General features: G+C 37.0%; 1 pseudogene across 1 annotated transcript in view; it reads right to left on the bottom strand.

Moving 5' to 3' along the window:
• Positions 1–298: 298 nt before the first annotated feature.
• The window catches only part of LOC308339032 (small nuclear ribonucleoprotein F-like), a 55720-nt pseudogene continuing 44470 nt past the window's right edge, over positions 299–11548 (bottom strand). Inside the window, exon 2 of the transcript in view lies at positions 299–463. The product of the transcript in view is annotated as a small nuclear ribonucleoprotein F-like (transcript). The remainder of the gene's footprint in view (positions 464–11548) is intronic.

The following is an 11548-nucleotide window of genomic DNA, read 5'->3' as shown; positions in this document are numbered from 1 at the left end:
TTGAAACCCGAGTCCCGAGCCCGGAAGCCCAGGCGCCTGGAGACGCGGAGAGAGAAGAGGAAGGAACCGTCCCTGCGGGCTCCAGGGGGTCGCGGACCTGCCCCCCGTCCCGACGGACTTCTGACCGCAAGTCAGCGCGCGTCTGTGGCCTGGAGGGACTGTGGTCCGCGCCTTGTCCGCGGGGACGGAACTTCTCGGTCCCGGGGTCCGACCACGGAGAGGGGAGCGTTCGGCCCCGGGACCCGGTGAGGGTCCTCTTGGGGGGAGTAGGGCGCGCGGGGCAGAGAAATCGACACATTCACCCCGAGGGTATTTCCGCTCTGGAGTCGAGATCGTCCGAAGGGCCTCCGTTCACTCTGCGGGAAGCGACCCTAAGCACGACTTCGGCGTCTGTAACAAAGTATATACATCCCGCCGCGTTGAGAAACCACCAGACGTGGCGGTTACAAATCAGTTGTCTTCCCTGAAAATACACAGTAAAAGAAGAGCTGAAGGCAGAGCTATTAAAACAAGATATTGGGGCACCTGGGTGGCTCTGGGTTAAGCCTCTGCCTTCGGCTCAGGTCATGATCTCGGGGTCCTGGGATCGAGCCCCGCATCGGGCTCTCTGCTCAGCAGGGAGCCTGCTTCCTCCTCTCTCTCTGCCTGTCTCTCTGCCTACTTGTGATCTTTCTCTCCCTCTGTCAAATAAATAAAACCTTTAAAAATTTTTTTGATTCCAACACCTCCCCCCCCCCAAGAACTATAAAGCTGTATTTGTGCACGGTAGCTGCTTAATTTAAACTTTCCAGAAAGTTCTGGAAGTTTTTTTGTTTTTGTTTTTTTGTTTTAAGGCAAGTGTGGAAAATAGCATGATCACGCTAAGACAACTTTTCAGTCTGTCTGCAACTAAAACATGAAGTTGAAAGAATAGCAAAATCAACACTTACATATCCTTTGTTCTTATATACCCAGGATTACCCATTAACATTTTTCTTCTTTTTTTTTCTCTAAACTATCCTTCTAATTTCTCTGCCAACTTGTTTATTGTTTACCTTTGGAATTACTACGTGCATCTATGCAGAAATTTGGAAGCCATTTAGAAAATCTTTGAGTTTCCCGTGGTTTATGGCGATATTAATGAAGCTTATGACACAGTGAGGGAGAGTTCGCTATGTCCCACCAGATGGTGAAGTTTGAAAACCCTGAAAAATGATTTTGTCAGGGAGTATTGTTATTTAACAAAAATCTTAGGATATTTTTTCCTCTACAGTAAAATAATTTTAAAAAGGGGGGCGGCGCTGTTTGTGGCAATTTGATGCAGCAGCCGTAGGAATCTGCTGTGGGTATGTTGGACGACTTGGGTGAAGATCCGCCAATTCTCTGCAGACGTCTGTGGAGTCACCTTGAACCTAATGCTGTATTCCTGATCCAATTTCCCTGAAGCTGCTCACTATTATGACCCCTTTAATTGGAGGTTTCTTTGAGATTCAGTGACCCTATATTCCCCCACCTTTCCTCCCTGTAGGTTGAGAGGGAAAGGCCTCTATTTTCCCTGCCACCGGACAACTGGCAGTACACAAACCATATTGCTTTTAACTACTCATTTTTTTAAATATGTGCTGTTGGTTACAAGGGTCTCCCTGAGCTAGCCATGGAATGACCCAGGGCAAACTCATCATTTCTAATGGGATAAACATAATGTTCTGTGTTTTAACTGCAGCTAGAGAGGAAGGGAACAGATTTTTTTTTCCTACAATCTCATAAACACATTTATACTTAAAGGCCACTTGAGACTTAAGAAGGAAAAGGTGGGAGAGTTTGTTTAGAAAAGTGAAATTAAAATTTACACATGCCTCATCATTCTAGACCGTGAAAGTTATTTACAGTAACAACTACCTTTAAGGAAGAACAGTTCAAAGGATTATAGTGTATTTTTTGCTGCCTTGCAAGTTATTTGAAAGGGCTGAATGTGTTCAGACTAATGATTTTGAGATGAATACTGCAGGTTGAATCACTTTAGTTATAATGAAACATTCACTTACAAAACCAGCTTTTACAATGGTCATAATTGCAGAGGCATGGTTTAGAGAGAAAAATGCTATATTTAAAAGTATTTTGAATTTTTTGCTCTAAATGTAAGAGGAAGGATAGAGGAAGCTGTCCTTTTAAATATTTGTTTTTAAATGAAGGTAGATGGAAATTCTTGAAAGTACTTGTTTCAAGGTATGTTCTTGAAAGATGAGACTACAAGGCTTCCAGACACTCGGAATCTTGGTCTCGGACACTTTCTTGACCTTGACTGCAGGTTGAGAGAAGTCAGCTGGAGAGATTTTAAAACCTATAGGCACCTTACTCTTAGTACCAGGGATTGGTGTAATTGGTTTGGGGTATGGCCTGAGTAGGTGTTAAAGCTTATTGCTCCCTGCCCGCTACATCTTGCTTTTCTTACTCAGATCTGTACATGGCTCCATTCTTACCCTAGGCTGCCCTCTCTCAGTTAAAACAAATTTTGGCTGACTGAGACTTACAGAGCTTTATTTTCAACATGACATTCCTCTCTTCCTGAAGCATGCACTGGCTCCGTCTAAGCCTGATACAAAGAATGGTTGCCTCAATTATTTTATAAACTATTATCTAGGTATCAAAGACCTCTGCCATCAATTTTATCTTCCCATAAAGTTAAGAACCCCTCAAAGGTGAATAAAGGATCTAACAGGAATTCACTGTGAGGAAAATAAAATGACCGATGCATATGGAACAATGCTCAAGTTAACCACATATTTAGAAACCAAAATTTGGGGGGAAAAAAAAGTTCATTGGCAAAAATCCAAGTCTGACAATAACAAGGATAGAAAAATGTACTGTCCTATATTACTGGTAGAGATGAGAATTATTATGGACACTTTATAAGAAAAATTGGCAATATCTAATAAAATTTAAAATATAAGCTGATTCAGCTACTTCAAATCTATATGTAAAATCTTTAATTTGTTGATAAAAATGACATCCAGAAAGATGTTCACTCTCGTAGTATCTGTAGTAGCAAATGAGGGAAGAAAAATTAAATTCTAAAAAGCAATACCTATGCCACACAATTGGAAAAAATAGAATGTTGTTCACTTAAAAGAATTAAATACATTTTTAACCTATATAAGTAGTACAAAGCGCAAGCTTTTTGAATGGGAAAAGCAAGATGAAGTTGAACATGGTATGATAATACTATAAACAGTAGAAGATAAGAATGACATTAGATAGATGCACAAACCTTGCTTACATTTTCCATAAATATTATCAAACTCTCTACGTAGTAGCTAAACTTATTCAATGAATTACTGGTACTACTATTGTTACCTTTTATTTATTTCTTTTTTTTTTTTTTTTTTTTTTTTCTTTACCCATCCCAAATAGCCTATTCTCACCTCTGTTGAAATCACTGTCCCGGTCAGTAGCCTTCATCTTGTCAAATGCAGCAATCTTGTCCTAGTTCTTGACTGACGGTTCACTAACACAGTGGATCACTGCCTTCTTTTGAAATGTTTACATAACTTGTTTTTCAAGATATCATTTTTCTCTCCAAAGGTCAATTTTTCTTTCTAATTTTACCTCTTCAATTAGAAATTGTGGATTTCTCAGATTTTTCCCATGGTCATCTGTGGTTTTATCTATACTTATTCCAAGTGATCTCCTTCCCAATCCTGTTACATAAGATGTACAGACTAAACGGGCCCTAGACATTTAACTCCAGGACAAAATTCTCCCCCTAAGGTCCCCTTAGGTTAAGTCACTTTTTATCACACTCGCTTCAACCATATAGCAATTTCTCACGGGGAAGTTGAAACAGTCTTCTAAAATGTGTGAAGTTCATTTCTCAGAGAGGGGGGGATAGAATATTAGTGGTTGAAAATTGACTAACCCTGAGGATAACTACAAATCCACAGAGAAAAATTGAAAACTATTAAACAGAACCTCTCCAAGGTACAGATTGATGAAGATACATTCTTTAAAGCAGCTAGAAAAATAGAAGTGGAGGGGCAAAAGTGAGGACAGCAGACTTTTCAGAAAATATTTAAGGACAGTTAAAGACTTTTTTGATTTACTGAAAAAGTGCCAATCTATAATTTTATACGGAACTCGAAACAAATACGTGTTTAAGGGAAGAAAAAAAAAAGCTAAGTCAATAGTTCTGAAGTATAAGAAATGTTCATCTCTTCTAGGGGAAAGAAAAAAAAAAAAAAACCTGATGTAATAGGATCTTCCGTATCCACAAAACAGAACATGAGGAAGCATAAATATGTAAGTAAACATTAATGACTTCTTTAAAATCTTATTGTGGTAAAAGATACATAAAACAAAATGGCCCACTGTCACTATTTTAAGCTGGTTTGTGTCATTAAGTACTTGCCCATTGCTGTGCCTTCATCAAACTGTCACTGCCACCCATCCACGAAACTTGATCTTGCAAAACTGAAATGCTTTACTTGTTAAAAAGTGAATTTCCCGTAGAACTGCTTTTGCTGCCTCACTAAGATTTTGGGACATTGTATTTTCACTTTCATTTGTCTCCATGTATTTTTTTTTTCTTAATTTTCTTCAGTGATGCCTTGGTTTAATTAGCATGTCGCTTAGTCTCCACATGTTTTTGTTTTTGCTTGTTTGTATTTTCCCTCCAGTTTTGCTTGTGGTCCATTCCTTGTTGGATATTATTGTGATTGGAAAAATACTTCACAGGATTTTAGTCCTTTTAATTTCACTGAGACTTGTTTTGGGGCCTAATCTGTGATCTATCCAGGAGAATGTTGCCTCCTGTTCTTTTCTTCCCCCTGAGAACTGCAGAAATTTCAGTAGGACTTCCTCCAAACCCCTGCACTGAGAGACCTAACCTAACTCTTTCGTGGCTTCTGACAACATAGTGCTGTGTCAGTAGGATGAATCCAGCCCTCCTCCTTCTCCCCTACTCTGCATCCCCGACAAAATATCTCCCCGTGAAAGCTCAACATTGCCAGGAAACTTTATTTTTCTAGTCAAGACCTAATGATTTTCCCTAACCTTCCTTGAGTGTTCACTGAAAAAGGCTCACAATTTTGAAAAGGTAAGTATCTTTTGCGACTCAGAGGCTTGGTCTTGAAGACCTGGGAGCCATTCCTTTGAAGTGAAATCTTTGGGAGACCAAGACTTCATCCTCCTTGTCCAGGTAACAAAGCTGGCCTAATTACATTGATACTGACTGACTTTGTATTTGTTCACTTCTCTCCTTCTGTCAAACCACCTGTACTGCCACCTCTCTCCTCCCTCTATAACCCCAACTTCACCTCTGCACCTCTGAATGGAATTCAGCTCTTTCCCTTACTTTCAGTGGTGGCTGAGCAAAATCTGTTTATATCACATTAACTACTGTCAGGCTGTGTTTATCCTTGACACCCCAGCCCCTGGCAACCACTGTCGGGCTTTCTATTTCTTTGAATTTACAGTACATACCTCCATAAGTGGGATCATTCAACATTTGTACTTTTGTTACTTATATCTGTTAGCCTAATGTCTTCAAGTTTCAACTATGTTCTAGCATGCAGAATTTCCCTCTTTAAGTTGGAGTGATACTCATGTGTATATACCACCTCCGTTTATCCATTGTTTATCCATTACCTGTCATTGGGTTTATCTGGTTTGCTCCTACCTTTTTGCTATTGTGAATAATGCTATTATAAACAAAGATGTACAAACAAAACTGAAAGCATCTGCTTTCTGGGTTTTTTGGGAGTATATACTCAGAAGTTGAATTGTTGCCATATTTTTTTTAGTGGCTTCACCACCAATAAGGTACAAGGGTTAGAATTTTTCCATGTTCTTGACAGTAGTTTTGTTCTCTTTTTTGTAGTACATCATAGTAGATGTAGTGGTTTTGACTTACATTATCCTAGTTAATGATGAACATCTTTTTATGTATTGGTCATTTGTATATCTACTTAGGAGAATTGCCTACCTAATTTCTTTGTCCATTTTTTAAATTTTATTTATTTATTTGACAGAGAGAGATCACAAGTAGGCAGAGAGGCAGGCAGAGAGAGAGAGGGAAGCAGGCTCCCTGCTGAGCAGAGAGCCCGATGCGGGGCTCGATCCCAGGATCCTGGGATCATGACCCGAGCCGAAGGCAGAGGCTTTAATCCACTGAGCCACCCAGGCACCCCTCTTTGTCCATTGTTTAATCAGATTGTTTCATTTTTGTTTGAGTTACAGGGAATTACTATCAAGAATATATAAACTAGGGGCGCCTGGGTGGCTCAGTGGGTTAAGCCGCTGCCTTCGGCTCAGGTCATGATCTCAGGGTCCTGGGATCGAGTCCCGCATCGGGCTCTCTGCTCAGCAGGGAGCCTGCTTCCCTCTCTCTCTCTCTGCCTGCCTCTCTGCCTACTTGTGATCTCTCTCTGTCAAATAAATAAATAAAATCTTTAAAAAAAAAAAAAAAGAATATATAAACTATCAAATGTGTGGTTTGCAAATACTTTTTCCATTACATAGGTTACCTTTTCATTATGATACTAGTAAGCTTTACACAAAAAAATCGACAATGTTCAATCTACATATTTTTGCTGACTGTGCTTTTGGTTCTATCCAAAAATCAGTAAAAAATCTTCCTTGAAGAATTTCCCCTATGTTCTAAAAAGTTCTATGGTATTAGCTCTTAAATCAAATCAAGGTGTTTGTTCCATTTTGAGGTAATGTTTGTATATGGTTATAAGGTAAGGTTCCAACTTAATTACTCTTCTTCATGTGGATATCTAATTTTCCCATCATTTGCTGATTGATGAAACTTGTCAAATCAGTTGACCATATACATGAGGTTTTATTTTTGGGCTCTTCTCGTTCTGTATATGTCTCTTTATGACATACTCTTTGTGACATACAGTTTATGCTTAGATTACTATAGCTGTTTGCTGTTTGTTTTTGTTGTTTTTTAACTAACTTTATAGCAAGCTTTGCCATCAGAAAATGTGAGACCCTCAATTTTGTTCATTTACAAGACTGTTGTCACTATTCAGGTTCCCTTGAGATTCTATGTGGATTTTTGGATAGATTATTGTTTGTCAAAAGCCCTTGGAATTTTGATAGAGCTTGCATTGAATCTGTTGATCACTTTGGGTAGTATTGACATCTCCGCAATATTCTTGCAGTCCATGAATATAAGATGCCTTCCTGTTTGTGTAACCCTTAATTTCTTTCAAGAAGGTTTTGTTATTTCAGCATGCAAGTCTTTTTTGCTTCCTTGCTGAAGTTAGGCCTAAGCATTCTTTTTGATACTATAAATGGAACAGTGTCCTTCATTTCCTTTCAGACCATTAATATATACAAATACACTTTATGATTTTATCCAGGACTTGACTGAATTCTAAAAGGGAATTTTTTTTTGCATGTGTAACATTTATAAATGATATGACCTTACATGTACAAAGCTCTGAAGAGGTAATTTTAGTTGAATGCCATTTTTTGTTTGTTTGTTTTTTTGTTTTGTTTTGTTTAACTGCTCTGACTAGGACATCTAGTACTATGGTGATGGAAGTGGTAGAAAAGGCATTCATTTTGTTCTATATTAAAATGGTTTAACATGTGAACATTATAATTAACAATTATAGGTTTTATGACTTATGTAAATGCAAAACATAATGGAATATAATGAAAGGGAGAGGGAATAGAACTACATAGTTTTAAGGCTGTTGCTGTGCATATGAAAGGTGTATAATTAAAGACACATTTAAAATGTATGTTGTAAACCTATATCAAAATAAAGTGCAGCTAACAAGCTGATAAATTTCAGAATACTTTTATCTCCAAGAAGGTGGAAAAAGGTAGAAAGAACAATGGTAACAAAAAAAAAAAAGTGGGTGACAGATTTAAAGCTATCTTTTTCAATTATATTAAAGTTAAATGGCCTAGTACTCCAACTAAAAGATTGTCAGATTAGATTAAAATCAATTGTATCCTCTCTCCCAATACTCATTTGATAAACAAAACACATTTGATAAGTTAAATATGAAAACTAAAAGACTATAACAAGTTATTAGGTAATGTTTGACTAAATTAAGGTTACATATACCTCAGAAGAAATATTACAAAGGATAAGCAGGATCATTTCATAAAACTGTCAGTTACAAAGAAGCTACAAAAAACTTAACTGTATTATGCACAAAATAAGTCTGAGGAGGAAATCAAATAGAATTATACAGAACCAGACAATTCAGTTACAAGTATGGAATTCAGCACATTGCTGAATAGACAATGACCCTGAAAAATGGTGGGGAAATCTTAAAGCAACTCCCCCTATATAAGGCTTATGCAATAATCTGTCGAACAGCACAAAACACCTTTTCAATGCCCATTGAATTCACTAAACTAGCTCATATTACCCAAAACTAATGTAAAAATGCTGTGTCCTCTACAATCAAACAAAATAGAGAGTAAACTGTGTTCTGAGCTATACCATAAGTCTACCTTTTAAAAAGAATAGAAAATGAGTATGTGCCCTGAACTTCTCTGAATTACACTAGAAATCAAGAATGCCAAGGTAATCAGAAAAGCACCATAGGGAGGGAAATAACACGGCACACTTCTAAAAGATTCATTGGTCATAAAAAATAAAAAGCACATTTAAAAATATTTTAAACTAAAGAAGATGTACATGACAACTTCTGGGATGCAGTTAAAGTGGTGGTTACAGGGATATTTATAGCATTAGATTAAAACAGAAGAAAGAGTCCAGGATGTCAATCATTGATGTCAATTCGAATCATAAGAAATTAAAGTCTACATCGTGAACTGAACACTAGATGAAAAGAAGGAAGGAAATACTAAAAACCAAAACACAAAATAAAGGCTAAATAATTAATGAAACCAAAAACTGGTCTTTTGAGATCAACAGGCACAATTGCCAATAATACCAGAAGTGCCATTGATATTTAAAATAAAAGTCAGCAAACTGTACAGCATTTGGGCCCAATTCAGCCTGCAGCTTGTTCTCTAAAATTTTATTGGAGCACAGCCATACCTATTTATTTTCATGTTGTCTGTCACTGCTTTTGCATTGCAATAACAGAGTTGAATGTTTGTAAAAGAATTAGGGTGCACAGAGCATAAAATTATCTGGCACTCTATAGAAAATTTGCTAATCCATGTGTTTAAGTAATAAGGAGCATTATATACAAATTTATACCAACTTCACTAAAAATTGACGTGAAATGGGGAACTTCCAGAAAGGCATGAAACTAGTATACCTCACTGTAAGACCCTATCCTGACTGCATTTTATCACAGACCTATCCATAAAAGAACTTCTGAGTAGTTGAGGTCCGTAATAAAAGGAATAATATGAACCACATGGACACACATAAACACACACACAATACAGTAGAACCCATTCAATTCCTTTTTGGAAGCCAGCATAATCCTGATACTTAAACAAGAGGCATAACTGTACAAGAAGGGAAAACTACAGCCCAAGTCCTCTCAAGCACATAGACCTAAAAATCTTGAACTTTTTAGCAAATCTGATCCAGTAATGTAAAGAAAAGATAAATGGGTTTATCCCAGGAATGCGAATTATCTGAAAATCAGTGTTATTCACCTTAGTAAATACAGAGATAATAGGTGTCAAAATTCAATCATCCTTGATAAATTTCTTAAGATAGCATCAGAGGGAAAAATCTTCAACATGATGTAAAGGATTTACATGGAAACCTAAATTGCATTGTACTTTTTAGTAAAAAACTAAATTCCCTCCCTGTAAGAACAAAGGTTTCCCTTTTGTTCCTTATTTTTGCATTGTCCCCAAAGCTCTAGCTATTGTAATAGAGGAAACACAAAGAAAAATGAATTGACATTGGAAAGAAATTAAAATGAATGCATTTGCAAGTGACATGATCTCCTGAGTACGAAATCCTACTATTACATATATCTATAACACACACACACACACACACACACGCATGCACACGGACAAATGTCAGTGAAACTAAAAAGTCTGTTGGATATAAGGTCAATATGGAAATCTCCATGGGATCAGCAACCCACTGAAAACTGAAATAAAAAAGTGCTATTTATCATCAAATGACAAAATACTTAGGGGTATAGAGAATATGCTTGAGTTGTACAATGAAATATTGTTGAGAAAATAAGGTATAAATAGATACCCATATTCATAGCCTGAAATATAATATACTAAAAATTTTTATTCTCCATGAATTGATCTCGTTTCATTAAAATCTATATCTGTAGCCCACTAATACTTTTTTTTGAGAAATTGACAAAGTGATTCTAAAATGAGGTAATAAAAATTACCTAGAATAACCAAAACAATTTAAGAGTAAGTTGGAAGATCCACAGTGCTCAATTTGAAGATTCACTATAAATGTATGGCAATTTCAACAGTTGGACATTTGTCTAAGGATAGACACACACAGATCTATTTTTAGTTTGCTGGCTTCCTTGTGAAGGTTTTAATCTGTTAAACACCTAAATAAGACTGCCAGTTCAGGGATATAATTCTTCCTTTGGAGGTGTCCTCGACAAGATATCTGCTCTACCACGTTTGTGGAGATTCTTTCTTTCCTATGTGGTCCCCTGTCTTTCAGGGTTTTCACTTGCTTACTTCACCAAGTCCCACACTCTACCTCCTCTAGAATCACACGCATGCTCTATCACGGCAGACTTGCCAATCCTGCCCTGCTTGACTTCAGTCACCATCCTGTAACTACTCCTATAACTCCTCCTAATTTGTTTTCTAGGCCACATTTTCTCTGGAAAAATTCAGGTTCTTGATTGGATTTTTCATAGTTTTCCTTTGTGGGGAATCCGGTTTGGTACATCTGGTAGTGAGGGCTCATAAGTAGCAATCTTCTTGGTATAGACACTGTAGTTAAAGTGGGAAACATTATTAAACCTCATTAAAATTAATGAGTTGGAGTCCATCTCCTTTCATTTGTGGTGGTGGATGTATTTCAAGGAGAGAGTAGCTTCCACTTTCTTAGGAAAATGCTTTCAGACCAACCAACAGATGTTTAGAGATCAATCTATCACCAATTGATAAGATGATTTATCATGGCAATTGGAAAGAGAAGCCCGAGATATCCAGGGTCTCTTATAGCATATTCAGAGAACTTATTTTTTTTTCTCCTTTTACACAATTGCTAGACCTTACAACTTACATATTATGGACCTTGCAACTTAAATATTATTGAGTTGAATAAAATAGAAACTATGATATAATACATTTATAGTCACCAATAGCTATAATAATCACACCTTGGTTTTGTATTAATATGTTGCAAATTTCAATAGGCAGAAAGTTGAAATGTAGTATTTCGACTACATTTGAGTTGTAGTTGAAGCTATAACTTGAAATAGCCATATTTCGACTTTAAGGAAATTTAATAGCTTCAAGTGTCTATGAATAATTATCAAAAATATAAAAAATAAACGTCTGTTTCCAGCAACATGGTGGACAAGCTACCTACAAGCTTGGCTTCCACATCCTAACACAAACATCCAGAAATGCTATGTAAGAGCTACTAGTGTGCAACTGG

The sequence above is a fragment of the Martes martes genome, assembly GCF_963455335.1.
Source record: "Martes martes genome assembly, chromosome: 2".
Taxonomy (NCBI): Eukaryota; Metazoa; Chordata; class Mammalia; order Carnivora; family Mustelidae; genus Martes; species Martes martes.
Note: the sequence above shows the minus strand (reverse complement) of the source record. Positions and strands in the feature narration are given on the sequence as shown.